This window comes from Erythrolamprus reginae, chromosome 9 (genome assembly GCF_031021105.1).
Source record: "Erythrolamprus reginae isolate rEryReg1 chromosome 9, rEryReg1.hap1, whole genome shotgun sequence".
Classification (NCBI taxonomy): domain Eukaryota; kingdom Metazoa; phylum Chordata; class Lepidosauria; order Squamata; family Dipsadidae; genus Erythrolamprus; species Erythrolamprus reginae.
Window position 1 is genome coordinate 16317683 of NC_091958.1, and position 24714 is coordinate 16342396.

A 24714-nucleotide genomic window follows, 5' to 3' on the forward strand; every position below is an offset into this window, starting at 1 on the left:
TTTTATCAATTCCAATGGTTTTCAAATGTCCGCTGAGATCCTTTGGCACTGCGCCCAGTGTGCCAAGTACCACTGGGACCACTTTCACTGGCTTATGCCAGAGTTGTTGCAGCTCGATTTTTAGATCTTCGTATTTCACTAATTTCTCTAGTTGCTTCTCCTCAATTCTGCTGTCTCCTGGGATTGCGATGTCGATGATCCATACTTTCTTTTTCTCCACAATGACAATGTCTGGTGTGTTATGCTTCAGAATTCGGTCAGTCTGAAGTCGGAAGTCCCACAGTAGTTTTGCTTGCTCATTTTCAACCACTTTTTCGGACTTATGATCCCACCAGTTCTTTGCCACTGGTAAATGGTAGTTCTGGCACAAGTTCCAGTGGATCATCTGTGCCACAGCATCATGTCTATGCTTGTAGTCAGTCATGATGCTGTGGCACAGATTATTATTATTATTATTTCAGTCTGGGAAAAATGTTGGTTTAAGACTTTTCCAGAGACATCTGTTGGCCACTATGGGAGGAAGGAAAAGATATGGGAGAAACTGTACCCTTGATGTTTTGATGTTTTTCATATCTTGAAACATATGAAAGGAACATATTAAGATGCCCACATTCAGAACGGAAGAATCACTGTCTAGTACAGAGCAGTGAAGAGGTGTAAAACTGCAGAGGTGCACCATCTGCTCATATCTCATTAGAATGACATCTGTTTACAATTTGTCTCAGTCTTGAAATGCCTTTTGCCATCCTTTCTAAACTAACAGTGTGGGATCTTAAAGGGCAAGATTATTATTTTTTAACCATGATGCTAAGTGATAGTGTAGAACTTAGTAAAGTTTAAAATATCCCTTCTTGGTGATTATCACAAGGTCAAATAAAAGAAGCGGAACAACAAAGGCTGCTCTATTAAAATTCTTCTTTTCTAAACCCAGCAAACCAACCGTGGTAGTTCGAGAAATTATAAGCATTTAACTCACAGGCTTATACAAAGAATTTTAATGTTGTTAGGGAAGAGTGAATTCTCCCTAGAGATGCTTTAAAGGTTCAGCCACTCACATTTTCACATTTTTCAGCCACATTCTTATTTATCAGAACAAAATACAACATTGATTCATTATAAGTTTGACTTTTTAAATTTAATTATCATCCCAAAACCTAGGGGTATGAGTAGATCCGATAACAAAGTTTGATGTATTTTTCTAAAAGTTTAATGTCATAGCAAACCATTGGCAAAAACAGTGGATGGTAACATAAAACACAATTGGAAGCTACAGTTAATTGAAAACTACAGTTATCAGAGGTGAGAGATTTCATGGGTTCTTCTGGCTAAATTAAAAACAGCTTTTGCAAACTGTAAAGAGACAAGTATTTTTATTTAAGTCCTAAGTGTTATCTCAGTTCAGGAACAGATTCAACTTTATAGATCAAGAATGTTGTTGCCTGACTCAAATAAAATAAAACAATTTCTCTCTCTACTCCCCAAAAAACAGAAATTGGGTAGGATTATTTTTTTTGTCAAAATTGACAATAGCTTTCATTGGCCCACATTGTCATATGGAAAATGAAAATAGTTTTTCAATTGCTGCTATAGGCCGATGTTTGTTTGTAAGGGGGAAATCCCCTTTGGTCTATTTTGTACTATCCTGATAATAACTTGTCCCTGTGATCAAGCTGTGATCAAACTGTCAGGCTTAGCAACCCTGGGGGTTATTTCATTGTAGTACCATATAAGGTGAAAAGTAGAATGCAAGCATGCTAATGCTGAGTCATTGGATATGAATTGCCACCTGATTGGGCCAGGGCACTATAAGATGCAAATCAACTTCACCATTCCATTGTGGTCATATGCTGTTCATAGTGGTTGTTAATTGGCTGCCTGGAGCAGTTTGAGCATGAGTTAAATATTGAGTAGAACCAAGATAGTGATTGATTTAGTATCTACTGGAAACCTGGATTGTTTTTTGGATCTACTTGTAACCTGGATTGGTTGAATATCTGCTTGTAAGTAAGCTGAATATAGCTGATGTAAAGTTCCTGTATATAGAAGACAGAAGATATTTTTCACTGAAGAGTAAACTACTGTTTTATACACAAAATATTTAACCCTTCCCTGGTGCAGAGCTGAAGGGATTGGATACTGTAGCCTAGAGGATAATTCTCTGCCTTACAAGGCAAAGGTTGCAGGTTCAAGTCCCAGTGGGTATGGCTAGCTGATGAGGCCAAAATAAGGCTGAAATATATATATGTATGTATGTGTGTGTGTGTGTGTGTGTGTGTGTGTGTGTGTATATATATATATATATATATATATATATATATATATATATATATATATATATATATATATGTATGTATGTAGATTGTTCTGAGTTCGGGTTTTGCCCTGTGTAATATTTTGCATGTCTATGCGACGTTTCGGTGAAATCACATTCATATATGTGGACACAAACATCAAGGTTTTGTGGGACTTCTTTGCTAGCTTGGCCAACTAAATGGAAAGGTAGGCTTAAACCATTTCAATAAATTGATGTTTGTCCATCATGTTCAAAGAGTACCTCGGCATCTAACAGGTTGTGGGCTGTCCACAATGGGTCCGCAGGTAGCTGGCAAGGCCTATATGGACACGAAATGTTTTGCCACATGTTGGGCAGACATGTGTGAGCACCATTGTTGCAGCATTTGCAGCTCTGGCTTTGTGGAGTGTTCGCTTCTCTTCTGCTATGATTGTTCTTCTGTCCTCAGATATCTGATTTCAGATATCAAGGTTTTGTGGGACTTCCTTGCCAGCTTGGACAACTAAATGGAAATGTAGGCTGAAACCATTTCAATAAATAAATGAACCAAAAACTATGGTACTTCTTGGCAAAGATGATAACCAGTACCTTACAAACCCTCTGCTGTGTTCTTTATAACTTATTCTGTGTTTCCTGGCCTGTGAGGCAAAACCTGAGTGTCTGCTCTATATGGAAATAAATGTGTCTGGTTGACATTGATTTTGAACAGTACGTGTGGAAGAGAGGGGAGATGATTTGCCCTCTAGCCTTCCCATGATTTCATAATGAAGATAAACGAGTCCCCGGTTTTCTCTTGTTTATTGATTCTCTACTGTTTCGTTGGCTCTTAAAACTTTTGCTTTACTTGAAATGCTGGTTTAAAGATGGGTGCATATTTATATTCCTTCATATATTTGCATATTGCAGGTGTGACTGAGATATAATGAGATTTGGTCCTCTGGTTACAAATTCATTTTTAATGTTTTCATCCTGTGTTTTTATAAAACCTTATGCAGGAAGAATGCATGCCTTTCATACAGGTTGATCTATAAACTCAATAGAGATTCGATCAATTAAAACTGGGTAGTAAGAAGACAGCTCCCAAAATAACAAACCAATCATTGTATCAACTCACATAGGAGCAGTGGTTATAAAGGAAGTTGTTAAAGGGTGGAATAAGCCCATAACAACTTGTTGTTAGCAAACAACTCTAAATCGTTCTGCCCTTTTAGATACAGATGTCTAAGAAGGTTTTAAAGGTTGAATTCACTGCTTCAATAATATGTTAGAAAAACAAATATACATACATACATACATACATACATACATACATACATACACACACACACACACACACACACACATACATACATACATACATATAATATTTCTGCCAAAACCCCACCATCTATCACCTGTTTTTCATTTTCATTTATCAGCACATTGGATAGATGGATAGATGGATAGATGGACAGATGGACAGATGGACAGATGGACAGATGGACAGATGGACAGATGGACAGATGGACAGACGGACAGACGGACAGACGGACAGACGGACAGACGGACAGACGGACAGGCAGGCAGGCAGGCAGGCAGGCAGACAGACAGACAGATAGATAGGAGATAGACAGAGATAGAGAAAGAGAGAGGTGTGTGTGTTTGTGTGTGTGTGTGTGTGCAACATATTATTGCTGATAATGAAATTCAGAAATGCAGAAATATCCAATTCTCTTGCCTGGAACTTGCAATGATAAGATTGTTATCATCCTACCTTGATTCTTTATTTGAGTGTCCAAGGTGGATCCCGGAACTGGTGGATTCCTTAAATATAAAAAAAGAGATCTATTGTGTTGCATAGTATATGATCTATTGCCACCTCATAAGGTCTATACCTACAAGGCATCATTATTTAGCAAATATTTCTTGAAAATATTAGTTGTTGTTGAGTTCATATGGAGGCAAACTTATGCCAGAAAGTCCTAAAAAAGTTAACACGGAGGAGAGATAATTAGTGGCTTACACATCAAGCTGATCCCTTGTCAAAAATAGGGAAATTAGCATATGGAAATTTAGTTAAATTATTTTTAGTGCAGCCTGTTTTACAGATACATTTAGAAATTGAATCTATGGGCTGTAATAATTTCTCTGCCAATTACAAGATGGTTATGTATTTTCTTAAGATGTGTTTCATTTCCTAGGTCACCTAACATTTTACAAAACAGTCCCCATTTGGAAATGTCCGTCGTTACACATATTCTCCACCAAAGGAAAGTTCTGATGCCTTGAAACAATGGATGCAATAGAATGCTGAGAAAATCATCTCTTTTTTTCAGATATGAATGAAAGGTCCTTTAAATGTTTTTTCTATATATTTCCTTTGTTTGTTTGTTTGTTTTTTCAACCAGAAATAAAATTATGTCGAAACCATTATAGGAGTTTCTTTAACGCATTTGTTGTATTCCCTAGCAATTAACCACAGACAATTTAATCAGCACATAGTATTTGCCCATTTGAAACGATGACCATGAAAGTATGTTCCCTAGTTTTGCTTAGTAAGGGTAATCTGCAACCCGACAACAGTTGTTATTTTCCTTCATCAAACAACTTATTGTTAGTTTATGACTCCAAGTTGCATATACTTTTGTGTGTGTGGAGTTTTCCCCAATTGACTCTGATAGACAGTTAGACATAATGTGTTTTTTATCCTAATTATCCTCCATCGTTAAAATTAGCAATCAAGATTTTGTATCGTTGGTATGTGGTTAGTTGTTAATACCAGAATCTTATGCAGATGCTGCACAGCTGGTAATATATTTTTCCTCTGATAAGCAAGAAAAGGACACACAAGTGAGATCACCATATATATTTATAACCCGAACTCAGAACAATCTACATGCATATACCCGTGAAAATCTACGAAAATAATACACACACACACAAATATGTATGCAACATTTTTTGGCTGATAATGAAAAGGATAAAAAATATGACTTCAGCAACCGAATTGTCGAAGCGTGGAACTCATTAGCCGACTCAGTAGTGTCAACCACTAACCTCAAACATTTTTCCCTTAGACTATCCACAATTGACCTCTCCAGGTTCCTTAGAGGTCAGTAAGGGGCGTGACATAAGTGCACCAGTGTGCCTTCCATCCCCTGTCCATTTGTCTCTCCTTATCTCATTTATCTTTTCTTCCTTTCAAATATGTTCACCTATACATTTATATCTTATCTTCTATTCTTTTCTTTACTTATATTATTACATATCTTTCTCCCTAAATCATTTAGGTTCACTGCAATTGATCTTAAGTGGAAACTAATCAACGCTAGAAGCCTCACCAAAAAAAAAAAAAAGTCACAGTTTCTCCGTCTACTAAATACGGCTCAATTTGACTTAGTATTTGTCTGTGGTTAAAAGAATCCTTTCCTGCCTCCATTATCACTACAAGTGTCTATAATGTCCACCGATTTAGATTTGTAGAGTTTCATATGGTTTCATACACAAAGAACTAAATTTTGCCACTCATGTTTCTAAATTGCAGTTTGCTTCTATATACAAGCCAAGAATAAAGTCCAAACTTAAACAAAAGTATTGCGTAAGAAAAGAAAATGATAATGATTTAGTGGGTTTTTTCCCAGGGGCTCAAGAGATGACAGGGCAAAAGGGAGATTGGAGAGATACCAATGTATGTACCGCCTTTGGCCTACTAAACCTTGTTTTAGTTATCAGACTGAAAGTAATAATGTGTGAATTAGCCCCCTTAGACTCTCTGACATTGTGCCAATCCAAAATGCATTTGCCCTAAATATTATTTTCAGCATCTCTTAAGAGAACCGCAGAAAAAAGCCTAAAAGGGAAAATACATGTTTCATCCTTCAATCCTTTCTTTTTATATTACAACGGAAAGGCTGATGATAGATTGTCTGCTTTGATTTTCGAATTCCCATTGCCTTTGTCTACTTCTCTGGCTAAGAAAGCTTTACTTGAAATGTTACCAAAATGTAGCATTTGATGCTTAATTATACCTTAAAATATCTCCTGTAAGGGGGGGGGGGAAACCTACCAATCAAACAGCCTTACTCCTTTTGTAACTTCAGTGGCAAATTGTTAGTCACAGAAAGAGAGCGTGCGTTAGTCATGGGTTGCAGCCGGTAAGGCTGGGATCAGGGTTCTAGTGGCAGGAATTGAGATGTGCACGCACCTTCGGCAACTTTAAACAATGTCGCTTGGCAGGAACCAGGGGAAGAGCCTTCTCTGTGGCAGCCCCGACCCTCTGGAACCAGCTCCCCTCGGAGATTAAAACTGCCCCCACCCTCCTTGCCTTTCGCAAACTCCTTAAAACCCACCTCTGCCATCAGGCATGGGGGAATTGAGACATCTACCCTGGGCCTATACAGTTTATGCATGGCATGGTTGTGTGTATGTTTGCTTTTAATAATGGGGTTTTTAGTGTTTTTTAAATTATTAGATTTGTTGTACATTTGTTGTTGCTGTGAGCCGCCCCGAGTCTATGGAGAGGGGCGGCATACAAATCTAATAAGTAAGTAAGTAAGTAAGTAAGTAAGTAAGTAAGTAAGTAAGTAAGTAAGTAAGTAAGTAAGTAAGTAAGTAAGTAAGTAAGTAAGTAAGTAAGCAAGCAAACTTTTCAGGTTTAGTCTCTGGTAGAGTCCACATAGGAAACATCCAAAGTGACTGAAAGAACTGAAAATGAATTCATAAAAGCAAATGAATACACCCGATCAATTCATAAGTATAAAATCCATAAGCATAAAATGTATCAGGAAAGACTTCATGAACTCAATCTGCAGAGTCTGGAGGACAGAAGGGAAAGGGGGGACACGATCGAAACATTTAAATATGTTAAAGGGTTAAATAAGGTCCAGGAGGGAAGTGTTTTTAATAGGAAAGTGAACACAAGAACAAGGGGGCACAATCTGAAGTTAGTTGGGGGAAAGATCAAAAGCAACATGAGAAAATATTATTTTACTGAAAGAGTAGTAGATCCTTGGAACAAACTTCCAGCAGACGTGGTTGGTAAATCCACAGTCACTGAATTTAAACATGCCTGGGATAAACATATATCCATCCTAAGATAAAATACAGAAAATAGTATAAGGGCAGACTAGATGGATCATGAGGTCTTTTTCTGCAGTCAGTCTTCTATGTTTTTTTTTTTTAGAAAAAAATTATTGATTTAAAATATATATATATACACATTTACAAAAAACAACAAAAAATAAAATAAACAAAAAATAAAGCAAAGCAAAACTAAACAAAACACATTCAGACAAAAATATGTTTCTATAACACACTTGATGATTGACACGTTTATATATTTGGACTGTAAACTTTGAATTAATTCTTATACTTCTTCTTTATTTATGGGTTTTATACAAAAGCTAGAGACAATATTTTGTTTGTCCGATAGAACTCACAATGCAAAGATTCCATTTCATTGTCATGGAGTCAAATTCTCCCCATTTTCATATCAGCAAAAAGGGAAAAAAATGTGATTCAACTTTCTGCACGTCAAAGTGAAATGCACTTGTTTAACTTGCTGAAGTAATTGTCTTGCAATGATTGATCAAGTCATGTCAAGATAATACATTTTCATGGCCCCAAGGAGGTGCAAATCTAATTTGGGGAGATATTTTGATCTCACGGTTGCTGCTTTATCACTTTTAATTTCAACATTTTGATTTGAATTTGCTCAACAAAATCCAAAACAGCTTCAATTGACAATTCAACATGTCTCATCATATATTCTTTTGTCAACATCGTGTTTTAAATCATGTTATCAGTGCTGTTAACAAATACAATTAAGAACCTGTTCAACTGCATAATCTGGTATTATGTGATATACAATATACCATTAAAAAAAAATATCTATGAATATAAATTAAATGAAAGATCTAACTACCTCTTTGATCATTTGGAAGATTTTATTTATTTTATTTATTAATCAGATTTGTATGCCGCCCCTCTCCGCAGACTTGGGGAGGCTCACAGCAATAATAATACAATGTAAACAAATCTAATATTTAAGTTAATTTGAAATCCCAATTTAAAAACCAATTATACATTCTAACATACCATGCATAAATTTTATAAGCCTAGGGGGAGGGAAGGTCTCAATTCCCCCATGCCTGACGACAGAGGTGGGTTTTAAGGAAACAAAAGGCAAGGAGGGTGGGGGCAACTCTGATATCTGGGGGGAGTTGGTTCCAAAGGGTCGGGGCCGCCACAGAGAAAGCTCTTCCCCTGGCTCCCGCCAAACGACATTGTTTAGTTGACGGGACCCAGAGAAGGCCAACTCTGTGGGACCTAACTGGTCGCTGGGATTCGTGCGGCAGAAGACGGTCCCGGAGATATTCTGGTCCGGTGCCATGAAGGGCTTTATAGGTCATAACCAACACTTTGAATTGTGACCGGAAACTGATCGGCAACCAATGCAGACTGCGGAGTGTTGGTGTGACATGGGCGTATTTAGGGAAGCGCATGACTGCTCTCGCAGCTGCATTCTGCACGATCTGAAGTTTACGAACACTTTTCAAAGGTAGCCCCATGTAGGGAGTGTCAGTGTCAACTATAGCATTTTAGGATGACAGGGATAGAAACTCCCCTTTGAGGGAGGTGAGAGGGAGAAAGAAAGAAGAGAGAGACAGAGACAGAGACAGAGAGACATAGATAGACAGAGACAGAGAGAAAGAGAGAGACAGAGAGACAGTCTGTGATAGTCACATTCTTTTCATACAGGAATGTATAGAATTACAAGTTGAAATGCATCGCCTAGACTATCGAAATACAATACTTGATCAATGAAGAATCTAAACTGAAGCCTCTTTGATAAGCTTCTTGATTAAAAACAGAAAAAGAGAGCACACTCTATCTAGGACATTGATTTCAGTGTTAACCTTATTTCTGCGTTTATGTATAATAAAACTAAAACTCTAGTTCCATGGCAATACGGTTTATTTACCAGTGCAACAGAATCAATGAGTATCAAGCACAAAAGCTCTAATGATCTTCTGGTATTGTGTGACTTACCGCTTGAGAATGAATGAATGAATGAATGAATGAATGAATGAATGAATGAATGAATGAATGAGTTTGTTTATGAGATGGGCAGCCAATACATTTTTAAATAAATAAATAAATAAACCTCTTGTTTCTAGATTGCCTATCTCACTCAAGGAGGAGCTCTATTATATGTTCTAGATAGTTACCACTATCTAGAAGGTACTAACTTTAATGTCTCACTTTAACTTTATGGTGGCAGAAGGTTTGGAACATCAGGTCTGAACTTGATGGTTCCTCTGTTACCTTTATCGTCTCATTGGTAGAGTCAATCTACAAAGAAGGTATCTTGTAATTCGGCACATGATCTCTTAATATTGCATTATTTCTTTTTAATTTTTATTCACTCTTGTAAATGTCACTTATTGTTCTACCACCTATATTTTGTTTGTGTGTGTGTGATTATACATTTCTTTTTAATTTTTATTCACTCTTGTAAATATCACTTATTGTTCTACCACCTATATTTTGTTTGTGTGTGTGTGTGATTATACATTTCTTTTTAATTTTTATTCACTCTTGTAAATGTCACTTATTGTTCTACCACCTATATTTTGTTTGTGTGTGTGTGTAATTATGCATTTCTTTTTATTTTTTATTATGATAGATAAATTAGTGAAGATTGGACTTAATCCCTGGATAGTTCAATGGATTTGCAGCTGGCTGAAGCGTAGACATCAGAGAGTTATTGTTAATGGCGAGTATTCTGAGCAGAGTCAGGTTACAAGCGGTGTGCCACAAGGATCTGTTCTGGGTCCTATTCTTTTTAATATATTTGTGAGTGACATAGGGGAAGGTTTGGTAGGGAAGGTTTGCCTATTTGCCGATGACTCTAAAGTGTGCAATAGGGTTGATATTCCTGGAGGCGTCTGTAATATGGTAAATGATTTAGCTTTACTAGATAAATGGTCTAAGCAATGGAAACTGCAGTTTAATGTTTCCAAATGTAAAATAATGCACTTGGGGAAAAGGAATCCTCAATCTGAGTATTGTATTGGCAGTTCAGTGTTGGCAAATACTTCAAAAGAAAAGGATTTAGGGGTAGTGATTTCTGACAGTCTCAAAATGGGTGAACAGTGCAGTCAGGCGGTAGGAAAAGCAAGTAGGATGCTTGGCTGCATAGCTAGAGGTATAACAAGCAGGAAGAGGGAGATTATGATCCCACTATATAGAATGATGGTGAGACCACATTTGGAATACTGTGTTCAGTTCTGGAGACCTCACCTACAAAAAGATATTGACAAAATTGAACGGGTCCAAAGACGGGCTACAAGAATGGTGGAAGGTCTTAAGCATAAAACGTATCAGGAAAGACTTCATGAACTCAATCTGTATAGTCTGGAGGACAGAAGGAAAAGGGGGGACATGATCGAAACATTTAAATATATTAAAGGGTTAAATAAGGTCCAGGAGGGAAGTGTTTTTAATAGGAAAGTGAACACAAGAACAAGGGGACACAATCTGAAGTTAGTTGGGGGAAAGATCAAAAGCAACATGAGAAAATATTATTTTACTGAAAGAGTAGTAGATCCTTGGAACAAACTTCCAGCAGATGTGGTAGATAAATCCACAGTAACTGAATTTAAACATGCCTGGGATAAACATATATCCATCCTAAGATAAAATACAGAAAATAGTATAAGGGCAGACTAGATGGACCATGAGGTCTTTTTCTGCCGTCAGACTTCTATGTTTCTATGTTTCTTGTAAATGTCACTTATTGTTCTACCACCTATATTTTGTTTGTGTGTGTGTGTGATTATACATTTCTTTTTATTTTTTATTCACTCTTGTAAATGTCACTTATTGTTCTACCACCTATATTTTGTTTGTGTGTGTGTGTGTGATTATACATTTCTTTTTAATTTTTATTCACTCTTGTAAATATCACTTATTGTTCTACCACCTATATTTTGTTTGTGTGTGTGTGTGATTATACATTTCTTTTTAATTTTTATTCCCTCTTGTAAATGTCATTTATTGTTCTACCACCTATATTGTGTGTGTGTGTGTGTGATTTTTGCTGATTATTTGGGTTTCTTAATCTTATTTTTATTCACTCTTGTAAATGTCACTTATTGTTCTACCACCTATATTGTGTGTGTGTGATTTTTGCTGATTATTTGTGTTTCTTAATCTTATTACTTTAGATTTCTATATGACTGAACTGAATAACAAACCGCAACAAACTAGTCTCTAAGCTGAAATGCCTGTCTCCACCTTTTTTTACAGTATTATTTTGATTCTTGTGTTTCCCTATCTCTCAAAACAAATGACATTTATACAGTTTAGAAATATAGAAGCCAACTCATGTTGAAAGGAAAAATTCTGAAGGACAGCAGTAATTTCATTAAAATGAAGATGATTGTTGTACTCTTTGCCCTACTAGTGCTATGAAAATATATATATATATATATATATATATATATATATATATATATATATATATATATATATATATATATATATATATATATATATATGCTGTATGGTTTTTTTTCCTATCAATTCTCTTGTACAATCAGAGGATGAAAAAAAATTGCTTTTGAAAGAGCTTTGAAAATAAAACAGAAAGCCTATAGAAGATGAATAACTTTGATTGATCTAGAATTTCATGTTTCAGGTCCTTGTTTTTTTCAATGTTTCTTTCTCTACACTTAGAAACTTCATCTCATTCTTTCCAAACCAAATTCTATTCTGCTTAGGGTAAAGTAAAAGAAGCTAACACCAAACCCAAAGTATCTATCATTGCAGATTAAAGAGGCATTTCATCAAAAGTCCTTTTAATGATGGACAGAGCAAGACAACACTATCTGATTTTGTCAAATGGAGGAGACATTTGACCCTGCCCACTGCTAAAAGTGTCCTTCAAGTATCCTGGTTCTATGGCCAGAAGGACTTTGTGGTGGCAAAATAGTTTGAATGCAATATAGAAACATAGAAACATAGAAGTCTGACGGCAGAAAAAGACCCCATGGTCCATCTAGTCTGCCCTTATACTATTTTCTGTATTTTATCTTACAATGGATATATGTTTATCCCAGGCATGTTTAAATTCAGTTACCACGTCTGCTGGAAGTTTGTTCCAAGGATCTACTACTCTTTCAGTAAAATAATATTTTCTCATGTTGCTTTTGATCTTTCCCCCAACTAACTTCAGATTGTGTCCCCTTGTTCTTGTGTTCATTTACCTATTAAAAACACTTTCCTCCTAAACCTTATTTAACCCTTTAACATATTTAAATGTTTCGATCATGTCCCCCCTTTCCCTTCTGTCCTCCAGACTATACAGATTTAGTTCATGAAGTCTTTCCTGATAAGTTTTATGCTTAAGACCTTCCACCATTCTTGTAGCCCGTCTTTGGACCCGTTCAATTTTGTCAATATCTTTTTGTAGGTGAGGTCTCCAGAACTGAACACAGTATTCCAAATGTGGTCTCACCAGCACACTATATAGCGGGATCATAATCTCCCTCTTCCTGCTTGTTATACCTCTAGCTATGGAGCCAAGCATCCTACTTATTTCTGCTCACTGTCGGGATTTTGAATCTGACTCAAAGTTGACTCAGTCTTCCATCCTTCCATAAAACAAGGGTCCAGACTCTAAGATTCTTAGAGAACCTGTAAAGCACTATGAAGCAGTATACTGTATGAGTCTAAATGCTATTACTCATGCTACGTCACCACTAAATACCTTCATGATCAGGCAGTTCCAAACCAACAGGTATTCAGTTAAAAATAACTTTTACATTAAAAAATTATGTTCACCTAGATATACATACATAACTTTGTTCAATATCGAGGAAAAGGATCAATGAAAATCTTTTCCCATCCTACCTTAAATCTGCACCTCTCTTCCTGAACCTGTCAGTCTCTACTTCTAATTAGACACAACATGCTTCTTCAAAAACCACTCTACTATATCAAAGAATATGACACACTACAGTATAGAATAACGGATACTATTCACTTCTTACTTACAGGCAAGCAACAAAACCATCCTACTTTAGGATATATACACCATTAATGGCTTTAGACTCGACTCGACTCAACTAGACTGGACTAGACTAGACTTCTCTATTGACAAAGTATGGTAGGACACACAAGGAATTTGTGTTTGGTGCATATGCTCTCAATATACATAAAAGAAAATATACATTTGTCACATAGAAACATAGAAGACTGACGGCAGAAAAAGACCTCATGGTCCATCTATTCTGCCCTTATACTATTTCCTGTATTTTATCTTACAATGGATATATGTTTATCCCAGGCATGTAAATTCAGTTACTGTAGATTTACCAACCACGTCTGCTGGAAATTTGTTCCAAGGATCTACTACTCTTTCAGTAAAATAATATTTTCTCATGTTGCTTTTGATCTTTCCCCCAACTAACTTCAGATTGTGTCCCCTTGTTCTTGTGTTCACTTTCCTATTAAAAACACTTCCCTCCTGAACCTTATTTAACCCTTTAACATATTTAAATGTTTCGATCATGTCCCCCCTTTTCCTTCTGTCCTCCAGACTATACAGATTGAGTTCATTAAGTCTTTCCTGATACGTTTTATGCTTAAGACCTTCCACCATTCTTGTAGCCCGTCTTTGGACCCGTTCAATTTTGTCAATATCTTTTTGTAGGTGAAGTCTCCAGAACTGAACACACTATTCCAAATGTGGTCTCACCAGCGCTCTATATAAGGGGATCACAATCTCCCTCTTCGTGCTTGTTATACCTCTAGCTATGCAGCCAATAGCTATGTTTCTATTTGTCAACAATCATGAGGTACAACACTTAATGATTGTCATAGGAGTCAAAATGGCAATTCCATAACAATGCTGTATATTTCATAAGGCTATTGACTACTCAGAAAGTCATGAAAATCAGTGGTTGAAATATAAACAATGACTCTGAACAAGCACATTGAATGTCGTTTGAGCATCAATGCTGTTGCATCCACACCTCAGTCTCTTAGACTAGAAACTCTATAATTCTTTTTCCAACTATAACATTCTTTCACCTTGTCCTTTTGCGTGTCAATGTATATGGAGCTGGAAATAGCGCCGGTCGACTTACCGGCTGGCAGCCTTTGCCGGAGGGACCGGGCAGACACCGGACTCCCTCATGGCGGCCGCCATCTTGTTTTTCGGCCGAAATCTCGCGAGATGAGATTTCGGCAGAAAATCAGGCCCACGAGGCCTGACGTTGCTGCCGGTCAGGGGCGGGGCTTGGAGGCCCTATTTAAGGGCCTGCAGGCCCTGGGCCAAGCCTTTTCGCTGGGACCGGCAGCTGGAGCAGACACTCATTTGAGTTTTGCTCCTGGCAGCCATTTTGTGGTGGCCTCGTGTTGCGGCCGCCATTTTGGATCCAGTGAAGAGGCCTTTCTTCTAGGCCCAGCGGTGCCCTTGGACTCCGGAACAGCTTCTGAGTGGCGGTGCTGGTGTCCTTGTCCCCCTCGGGCCCGAGGGGGAGTGGTGATTCGCTCCCGGCTGGGAGGGGGGTCTGGTTGGGCCTTGCCCAGGGTCAGGGGGTTCTTGGCCTTGGGGTCCACAGGGGTTCCTGGGGTAAGGGGCCCTGTTGCCGTTCCAGGGGGGTTTCTATTATTTTAATCCCCCAGGGTGATTTTTCCTGGCAAGGTTTGGGCCTTGCTGCAGGGGTTTTTTGGGGAAAAAAGGGTTTTTCTTCATTTCTATTGTTTTACAAAGGTGGCATGGCCCCAAAGAAGAGGCAAGCCAGGGCCCCTGTGGTTCAGCCTGCGGTTACGTGCCCCAGGAGGGCCCTTAGGCCTTCTGCCCGGGCTCGGGCAAGTATGGAAGGGGCCCCTGGGGTGGTGCCTGGGGAGGGGGCGGTGGGTCCTTTACCTACAGCCCCTCACTCTGATGTTTCTCCTGCCCTTTCTTGGGCTAGGGTGTTGGAGAGGCTCGATGAGCTCGAGCACTGGCGGAGTGGCTCGGGCCCTTGGGGGGCCCTCGAGCAGGTACCAGCGACGTTGGGAGGAGCTCCATCAGCAGCCCAGGCCGGACAGACGGCCCATACCGGGCAGATGGCCCATACCGGGCAGGCGGCCCAGTCGGGGCACTTGATGGCTTTTCCGGGCCCCGCGGTGGTGGGGCCCCCTTGGATGTCTTCAACCCCGTACGGGGCAGGTGAGGTTGCACCACACAATACACATTCTTCATTTCTCCCCCTGGCTAGTGCGAGTTTTCCCCCGACGGGGCTGGGAAATGGGGTTAGCTTTGGGGGCCCCAGGCGGGCGCATGCGGGCAGTTATGGTCGCCGCCGGCCCCGTTGGCGGGGGTGCCTGCGCCTGGCGCGGCGCCGCCGCTCGGGCCGGTGGGGGCTGGGGTGCCCGGGGTGCCCGGGGTGGGGGGTTGGACCCCTACAGCTCCTGCTGTTATGCCCCCGCTTCCGTTGATGGCCTATCCCCAGGGTTTCGGGGTGCTAGGGCCGGGGGCCACCACGGTGTGGGACCCGTTCGCCAGTATTAAGGCGGGGGCCATTCCGTGTGGTCTGCCGGCCACCCCGTTAGGGTACCACCTTCACCCGTCCGTGAAGGAGGCCATTTGGAGGGGGGAGTACGTGGACCTTTTTTCATTGCTCAATCGGGAGGTCCCTAAACAAGAGAAAGAAGTAGTTCCTGGGGAAAAGCCCAAGAAAACAAAGGTCACCAAGTGCTTCAGCTCCTGGCTGTACGCTTTTCTGACATATGCGTCAGTGGTGATTCAGAGGCAGCCAGCCATGGCCTCGGCGATGCTTAAGTATATTGATTTGATCGCCAGGGCTAATTTTGAATACAAAGGCACCATATGGCGCCATTATGATAAAGGGTTTAGGATGAGGATGGCTGTGGAGCCCAACCTGCCGTGGGATATGGTGGTACCGGACCTGTGGTTCAGGGCCACGCATATGTCTGGCAAGGAAGGGTGTGAGCGGACCGACAGCGGTCATTTCATGGAGGAGGAGCCTGCGGTGGTCACGCCGGCCAAGGTGACTCCTGGGGCGGCTGGTAAGGGGGCCTCACCCGCCTGTCATGAGTTTGCTGCGAAGGGGGCGTGTTTTCGTCCCTTTTGCAAATATAGGCATGCCTGCGGGAATTGTGGGGGGCCCCATGCATCTGCTGTCTGCCCCCGCCCCAAGAAGGGGGCGGAAAAGAATGGTGGGGGTCCAGGAAAGCCTCCCGCATCAGCTGGGGGAAAAGGGGCCCAGCCCAATTAATGTCTCTGTGCTTGAGGGTTGGTTGGTTGACTACCACCCTCACTCGAGAGCGGCTGCTCTCTTGCTAGGTTTTTCTAAGGGATTTAGGATCCCTTATGTGGGGGTCAGGAAGGCTTTCATGTCCGACAACCTTAGATCGGTTGTCGGACATGAGGACATTGTTAGGGCCAAGATTGGGAAGGAGGTGGCCGAGGGCAGGGTCCTTGGGCCTTTCCCGGAGCCGCCCTTTCCGAATCTTAGGGTGTCCCCTCTGGGGGTGGTCCCCAAAAAGGCGAGTGGTGAATTTAGGTTGATTCACCATTTGTCTTTTCCTAAAGGGGAGTCAGTGAATGATTTCATTCCTGACGAATTGTGTTCGGTGCGGTACGCATCCTTTGATGCGGCCGTGTCCATGGTTAGGAAGTGTGGGGTTGGAGCCCTTATGGGTAAGTGCGACATTAAGTCGGCTTTCCGGCTCCTCCCCATACACCCGGACGACTTCGAGCTCCTGGGCTTCCATTTCGAAGGTGGTTTTTATGTAGACAGGGCATTGCCGATGGGCTGCTCTGTCTCATGCTCTCTCTTCGAGAGTTTTAGTACCTTCTTGGAATGGGCGCTCAGGAGGCGTAGTGGCCTGGGCTCTGTCGTTCACTACCTTGATGATTTCCTCATGGCAGGGCCTGCGCACTCGGTGCAATGTTTTGCGCTGATGCGGGACTTCGAAGCCCTTTGTGCTCAGCTAGGGGTGCCTTTAGCCTCTGAGAAGACTGAAGGCCCTGCCACCAGGATTACCTTCCTCGGTATTGAATTGGACTCAGAGGAGCAATCTTCTAGATTGCCCCTGGACAAGTTGGAAAAAATCAGGTGCAAGCTGGAGGCGGTCCTGGGCTGCAGGAAGGTGACTCTTCGGCAGCTCCAGGAACTGGCCGTGATCCTTAATTTTGCCTGTCTGGTAGTAGTGCCGGGCAGGGCCTTTTCCAGACGGTTGTATGATGCGATGAAGGGGCTGCGTTTGCCCCATCATCGTACCCGCTTATGCGCAGGAGTCAGGGCTGACCTCTGCGTGTGGCGGGAGTTTTTGGAGCACTTTAATGGATTGTCTTTTTGGAGGCATGAGCTTCTTTTGGAAGCTGAATTGCAGCTTTGCTCGGATGCTGCGGGGACTTGTGGTTTTGGGGTAGTGCTAGGTGACCAGTGGTGCTGGTCGGTGTGGCCTCCGGAATGGAGTGCCTCTTCTCTGGTTAAGGACCTGACTTTTTTGGAGCTCTTCCCCTTGATAGTGGCCTTAGAGCTTTGGGGGGAGCAGTTTAGGAACAAGACTGTGCACTTTTGGTGTGACAACCTAGCAGTTGTCCATGTTGTTAATGCCCTGTCCTCTAAGAGTGACAGGGTCATGCGGCTTGTCCGCCATTTTGTGCACAAGTCCTTGTCCCTAAACGCCTTGTTTTTGGCCAGACATGTCCCCGGGCTGGATAACGGTGTGGCTGACGCCTTGTCCCGTGGTCAGTTGTCCAGGTTTCGGACCCTGGCCCCGTGGGCACGGGAGTCGCCAGAGGTGTTCCCAGTCCACCTTTGGAGCCTGGGCAGGCTCCCGAGCGTTGGAGAGACGAGGCCTCCAGGGCGATCGCCCTTTCGGTAGCACCAGGCACCCTGCGGGCCTACCAGAGTGCAGGTAAGGAGTTTGGGGATTTCAGGCAGGGTAAGGGTTACCCCCATAGTTGGCCTGCCCCAGTTGAACACCTGGCGGAATTTTGTGTCCTGCTGAGGCAGCGTGGCCTTTCAGTTAGGACTATTAGGTCCAGGTTAGCCGGCCTCGCCTTTCTGTCCAAAGCGGGGGGTTTCAGAGATTTTTCTGGTGACTTCCGCATTCGGAAGATGCTGGAAGGCTGGTTGAGGGAGCAACAGGGGGTCCCTTCTGACACTCGTCAGGCCCTGACGGTTCAGCAGCTGTCCTTGATTAATCAGGCCTTGGACAGTCTGTGTGCCTCTCTGTACGAGGCCCGTCTTTTTAGGGCAGCCACTTGTGTAATGTTTTTTGGGGCCCTTAGGGTCAGCGAGGCAATAGCTTCCTCACAGGCTGACTTGTCGCTCCGTGCCTTCCAGTTCACTGATCTGGCCTTTAGACAAGGGGGTGTCTCACTTTTGGTGAGACATTCCAAGACAGATCAGTTGCACAGAGGGGTTAAGATAGAACTTAGTGCAGCCACCGATCAGTCTGTATGCCCGGTGGCCGCTTTGCAGCAATTTTGTGCCTTAACGGGGTCAGGGCACGGGTACCTATTTAAGCATCAGGACGGTACCCCCCTGACCCGTTATCAATTCTGGGCTTTAGTGTCTAAGGCAATGGCTCAGGTGGGCATGGATCCCGCCGGATATGGAACGCATTCGTTCCGTATCGGAGCCGCCACTAGCGCGGCGCTTTCTGGTTTCCCGGCCCATCGGATTCGGGAGATCGGCCGCTGGCGGTCGGCGGCATATTTGGGTTATGTTAGGCCCGCCGAGGATCCTAGGCAGGGCTTAGGCTAGGTAACCTCTCTGTGTGTGTCCTCTTTCAGGTCCCCATGCCAATCAGAAACCGACGGCGCTGCTGTGTGGCCACAGCATGGTATTTTGGGCCGGCCGCTCAGCAGCCAGAAGCACCATCGGGACCCAGTTGTCATTGGGACGTTGGGTCAATGTTGTTTGGATGGGCCGGAGAGGTATGCGGTGGGAGGGGCTCCTACCGACATTGCTGGGGGGGCGGCATCTCAGGGCTGTACCCGGTGCTGCTGGGTGGGCGGCTACCCAGGGTCGCGCTCAGATGGGACTGGGTGGGCGGCAGCCCATAGCCGCACCCAGATGGCTGGTCTTGCACCTCGGTGGCAATGACCTATGCCTGCTTGGTGGTCTACCGTTGATCATCCAGGCGCGCGAAGACCTGCGGTGGCTTCGCACTGTGTGGCCAACCACGCAAGTGGTGTGGTCAGAGATCCTCCCAAGGATCGTATGGAGGGACGCCATTTCCCTTAGGGCCATTCACCGGGTCAGGCGTAGAGTGAATAAGGCCCTGGGTAAAACAGTTAGGGAATTAGGTGGGGTTGTAGTGGCCCATCCCCTCATCACGGTAGATCGGCCATGGCTTTACCGGGCCGATGGCGTTCACCTGTCAGAACAGGGGAACGCCATTTTCTTACAGGACCTGCAGCGGTCTCTGCGTGAGCTGGCGCAGATAGAGGGGGGAGTCGGGGGGCCAAGATAGAGATCTGACCCCCTCTCCGTGGCAGGTTAGGGGCGGAAATCTGGGTGGTGGTTAGCAACTGTGCGTTCTCCCTTGGGCATCTTTGGGGATGATTGACAGGTTCTCTCCAAGCTCATGGTGGGGTGCTACCTGAGCAGTTGGGGGGAACCTGTCTTTGGGTCCCGCACATTGAAGTCCCCGGGTAGGGGTGCGCTGGTGGGACTCCCCTCATGCGAGAGCATGGCAGGGTCTCAGGTGAGGGAGAGGTCCCTCACCTGGACTAGCATCAAGCTACGCCCATAGTTGCCCAGGAATGTTGATTTGCTACGTCATTTCCGCCCTGGAAGTATTTGTTTGACCCTGCAGGTCCACTGTTTGGGTCATAGTTAAGCATGTTGATTTATGCTAATTTATGCTAATTTAATTAAATAAATTATGCAAATTATTAATTAATAAAAATGACCCAAGTTTAAATCCAGCTCTTGTGTCTGTGTCGTTACTCCGTCTCTTCGGCAATAGCGCCGGTCGACTTACCGGCTGGCAGCCTTTGCCGGAGGGACCGGGCTCCCTCATGGCAGCCGCCATCTTGTTTTTCGGCCGAAATCTCGCGAGATGAGATTTCGGCCGAAAATCAGGCCCACGAGGCCTGACGTTGCTGCCGGTCAGGGGCGGGGCTTGGAGGCCCTATTTAAGGGCCTGCAGGCCCTGGGCCAAGCCTTTTCGCTGGGACCGGCAGCTGGAGCAGACACCCGCCCGCCCTCCACTATTTTGCAGTGTGCTACTATTGGGTCGCCCCTAGGGGGGCCGAATGGGAATTTTTTGCGGCTTTGCCCATTAGGCATGGCCGTTTTTTCACCCATTCCACACTGGGGAGATGGATGTGTGGTTAGGGGGTGCTTGCATTTAATAGGTTGATTGGCTTACCTTTGGTCATTTGGGTAGGCAGGTTAGGGGCGGAAATCTGGGTGGTGGTTAGCAACTGTGCGTTCTCCCTTGGGCATCTTTGGGGATGATTGACAGGTTCTCTCCAAGCTCATGGTGGGGTGCTACCTGAGCAGTTGGGGGGAACCTGTCTTTGGGTCCCGCACATTGAAGTCCCCGGGTAGGGGTGCGCCGGCGGGACTCCCCTCATGCGAGAGCATGGCAGGGTCTCAGGTGAGGGAGAGGTCCCTCACCTGGACTAGCATCGAGCTACGCCCATAGTTGCCCAGGAATGTTGATTTGCTACGTCATTTCCGCCCCGGAAGTATTTGTTTGACCCTGCAGGTCCACTGTTTGGGTCATAGTTAAGCATGTTGATTTATGCTAATTTATGCTAATTTATGCTAATTTAATTAAATGAATCATGCAAATTATTAATTAATAAAAATGACCCAAGTTTAAATCCAGCTCTTGTGTCCGTGTCGTTACTCCGTCTCTTCGGCAAAAGGGTAAGGACAATCTGTTGTTTCTTGTCATTGTTCCCTTCATAAGCAGAAAGCAAAACCCCACAATGCTTTGGATTTGTTCCCAGTCCATAAAGCCATCATTGGGAATCCGCTACATCGATATTTATTTATGTTCCAGTCCTGCCTGTCGGCGATTACTTCAGCTTCAACCACAACAACACAAGAGCACACAACAGATTTAAGCTTAATATTAACTGCTCCAAACCTGACTGTAAAAAATACGACTTCAGTAACCGAGTTGTTGAAGCGTGGAACTCATTACCGGACTCCATAGTGTCATCCCCAAACCCCCAACAATTTACCCTTAGATTATCCACGGTTGACCTATCCAGATTCCTAAGAGGTCAGTAAGGGGTGAGTACAAGTGCACTAGAGTGCCTTCCGTCCCCTGTCCTATTGCTCTCCTATATCTCCTATACCTTTCTTCTATTCCTATATTCCTTCTTCTATTCTTTCATTGATATGTTTTATTCCTATATCTTCTATTCTTTGTTAGATATATTTTACTATGCGTATATCCTCTATAACTTTTGTTCTGTCGGGCTCTCTGGTAGACTCCTCCCAAAAATTCACAGGTACAAATTTCACACACACACACTTTTGAAAATTCAAAACAATGTTCTTTATAATGAAAATTCACTTAAACTAAGCCCTCTTTTGGTAGAGCAAAGAGCACTGGTCTCCAAACAAACTGGTAATTTGTACAAGTCCCTTATTAGTTCTGTGATACTTAGCTTGCAGCTGTGAGGCAATTCACAGTCCTTCTTCTTTCACAAAGTGAAACACACTTTGCTCTGGTTTAGTTTCAAAGCGGGGAAAAATCAGCACATAAAAGTTCAAAGTCAGTAAAGCAGTCACGAAACACAACCATCAGATAATCCTCCACAATGACCAAACCCACAGGCTGCTATTTATAGCAGCCTCACTAATTACCACAGCCCCACCCAACCACAGGTGGCCTCATTTTCTTTGATAATAATCTCTCAGTTGTTGTCGCCTATGCATCGCTCTCCGCATGCGTGGCTGTATCATTAACTCTTGTTCTGAATCCAAGGAGGAGCTAGATAATTGATCTCCTTCTGAGCTGTATGCCACACTCTCCTCCTCCCTGTCACTCATGTCTTCTTGGTCAGAGGAGCCTTCATCATCAGATTCCACGGGGGGGGGGGGGCAAAACAGGCCTGTAGCATGTGGATGTCTCCCCCACATCCACAGTCCTTGGGGCAGGAGCTGGGCCAGAGCTAACCACAACAACTTTCATTATGTATTTTACTATGTGTATACCCACTAAAACCCTCATTGTGTATTGGACAAAATCAATCAATCAATTTATACTCCCCCTGTTTTTCTCAGATTTTTCACATTGTAGGAATCCTGGGAGGTGAGAGAGAGTTTTGGGAGCTGAGACAGAAAAAAAGAACGACAACAAAAATCTGGCCCAGCGAGACAGATTATGTGACATTCTCGGACTCAAGCACATAGGCTTCAGTCAGGTCCTCCATTCTAGAGGGAAAATACTGACTGCTGATTGGCAGCTCCCTATAAAAGGACTGGCTGTCAGACAGAGCCTTTGCTGGGTTGTAAATAGTTCTTTTATCTTTTATCTTTTATTAGATTTGTATGCCACTCCTCTCCGAAGACTTGAGACGGCTCACAACAACAATAAAAACAGTATAAACAATGGAACGAATCTAATAATAAAATTACATTAAAAAAACCCAACAATTTAAAAACCATACAACACATATATACCAAGCATAAAATATAAGAAAGCCTGGGGGAGATGCCTTAATTCCCCCATGCCTGGTGATATAGGTGGGTCTTGAGTAACTTGCGAAAGACAAGGAGGGTGGGGGCCGTTCGAATCTCCGGGGGGGAGTTGATTCCAGAGGGCCGGGGCCGCCACAGAGAAGGCTCTTCCCCTGGGGCCCGCCAAACGACATTGTTTGGTCGACGGTTGCCAGATCAAAAGCTGTTGTTTCAAAGCCAACTTTTTTTTTAAAAAAAAATGTTTACTTTAACTATTTTTTAATAATTTTTTTATTGCCTCTTCCATTCACCTAACAGATTAAATAATTAATTAATTAAGCCTCTAATGTTCAGGCTGTTATGAAGAGCACCTTGAGTGCTCATAAGCAATTATGGCCATGATAACTTTAGATGAAATGAAGCAAATTGTTCAGAATTTATCTTCATGTTCAGTTTTCTCCATAATCAAATGGCCTTCATTTATCTTAGTTCACTTTCTGTTTGGCTGATTAGTTAGCTGGCTTCAAAAGCAAAAAAATATGAACTAACTGACAAATTGTTCCTTTTAGCTCCTGTGCTGTCCAAGAGTTAATCTCAAACTTCATCATTAATCATGTAAACCAGGGATTCCTGTTAGAAACCAATACTCAGAAGGTCATGCTTGTTTAGAAGCTTTCCAGAGAACTGATTTTGTTTTCTAAAATGTTTCGAATCTACTCACTGGGGAAGTGTGGAAAGAATTTCAATCCTATCTGCAACATGCTGTGGCATATTCTTCAATTTATGACATATTCTTCATATCTTTCTAAGCCCATTTAGGAATGAGGTCTCTTTCCAGCAGCCATCTCGATCACCGGAACATAGAAACTTTAATAAAACCACTTAGCTTTCGTTAGCGTGCTGCTAACTTCGTCAGAGTATCAAAATGCCGTGGGAGACAAACATCTTTATAAAGCATTACTCAGTCTGCTCATTGCCCGCGTCACGGGGCCACACCCTTCCCTCCCCCCTGCGGTAAGCCTAATTGTGGGCTTAATCCTGCTGGCTGAAGGGAGATCTACCGCTTTTGCTCGTGTTTGTTGCCTTTTTCCCTCCCCAAGGGAGGGGGTGGAATTGTGAGGCTTAATCCTGCTGGCTGTAGGGAGATCTACCGCTTTTACTCGTGTCTGTTGCCTTTTTCCCTCCCCAAGGGAGGGGGTGGAGTTGTGAGGCAATGCTTCGGAGGTGTTTGGTATTCCTTTCTTCCCCCCATTGTCGTTGTTACTTTCTATAGTGGTACATGTCTGCTCTTGCAATTTTTTTACCCATGTCCTCGTCCTAGGTCTACACGAGGACATGGGTAAAAAAATTGCAAGAGCAGACATGTACCACTATAGAAAGTAACAACGACAATGGGGGGAAGAAAGGAATACCAAACACCTCCGAAGCATTGCCTCACAACTCCACCCCCTCCCTAAACTAATCAAGGAAAGAAGCAACCTAGAACTAAGGAGAAATTTCCTGACAGTTAGAACCTGACTCTAGGCAATTCAGCACTGGAAGTTTTCAAGAAGAGCTTGGACAACCATTTTTCTGAAAAGGTATAGGGTTCACCAGTTCAAATCTCACCAGGCTCAATGTTGACTTAGCTTTACATCCTTCCAAGGTTGATAAAAAGAGGACCAGGTTGTTGGGGATGATATACTGACTCTGTAAGTCACTTAGAGCTATAAATCACTGTGAAGTAGTATATAAGTCTAAGTGCTATCGCTAGAG

General features: G+C 42.9%; 1 long non-coding RNA gene across 2 annotated transcripts in view; it reads right to left on the reverse strand.

Annotated features, from left to right (window-relative positions):
• The window catches only part of LOC139172524 (uncharacterized), a 535209-nt gene that overhangs the window by 39449 nt on the left and 471046 nt on the right, over positions 1-24714 (reverse strand). For both annotated transcript variants that reach the window (XR_011559883.1, XR_011559884.1), the window contains one exon: positions 4047-4096. This is a non-coding gene — a long non-coding RNA (uncharacterized lncRNA). The remainder of the gene's footprint in view (positions 1-4046; positions 4097-24714) is intronic.